This window comes from Rhineura floridana, chromosome 3 (assembly GCF_030035675.1).
Source record: "Rhineura floridana isolate rRhiFlo1 chromosome 3, rRhiFlo1.hap2, whole genome shotgun sequence".
NCBI lineage: Eukaryota > Metazoa > Chordata > Lepidosauria > Squamata > Rhineuridae > Rhineura > Rhineura floridana.
Window position 1 is genome coordinate 139484161 of NC_084482.1, and position 317 is coordinate 139484477.

Below are 317 nucleotides of genomic sequence, written 5' to 3' on the forward strand. Positions count from 1 at the left end.
AGAGTCATCCAGTGAGAAACAAAAAATTTTTTTGTCTAGACGGCATGATTACATCCGAACACAGCAACAAAAGAGACACTTTACTTAAATGTCCACCTGAATGTACAAGATCTGAACAGGGTGTTCTTTATAAGAGATGCTATTAGAGGTCGCTGATTCATAGGGTCGCCGTAAGTCATAATCGACTTGAAGGCACATAACAACAACAACGGCTATGTAGTTTTACTACTCTTCGCCCCGCATGTGGAGGATGCGGCTCGGACCCGGAAGTAAGGGTCGTATGGAAATCTCAATTTTCATATCTCTTTGGAAACCAG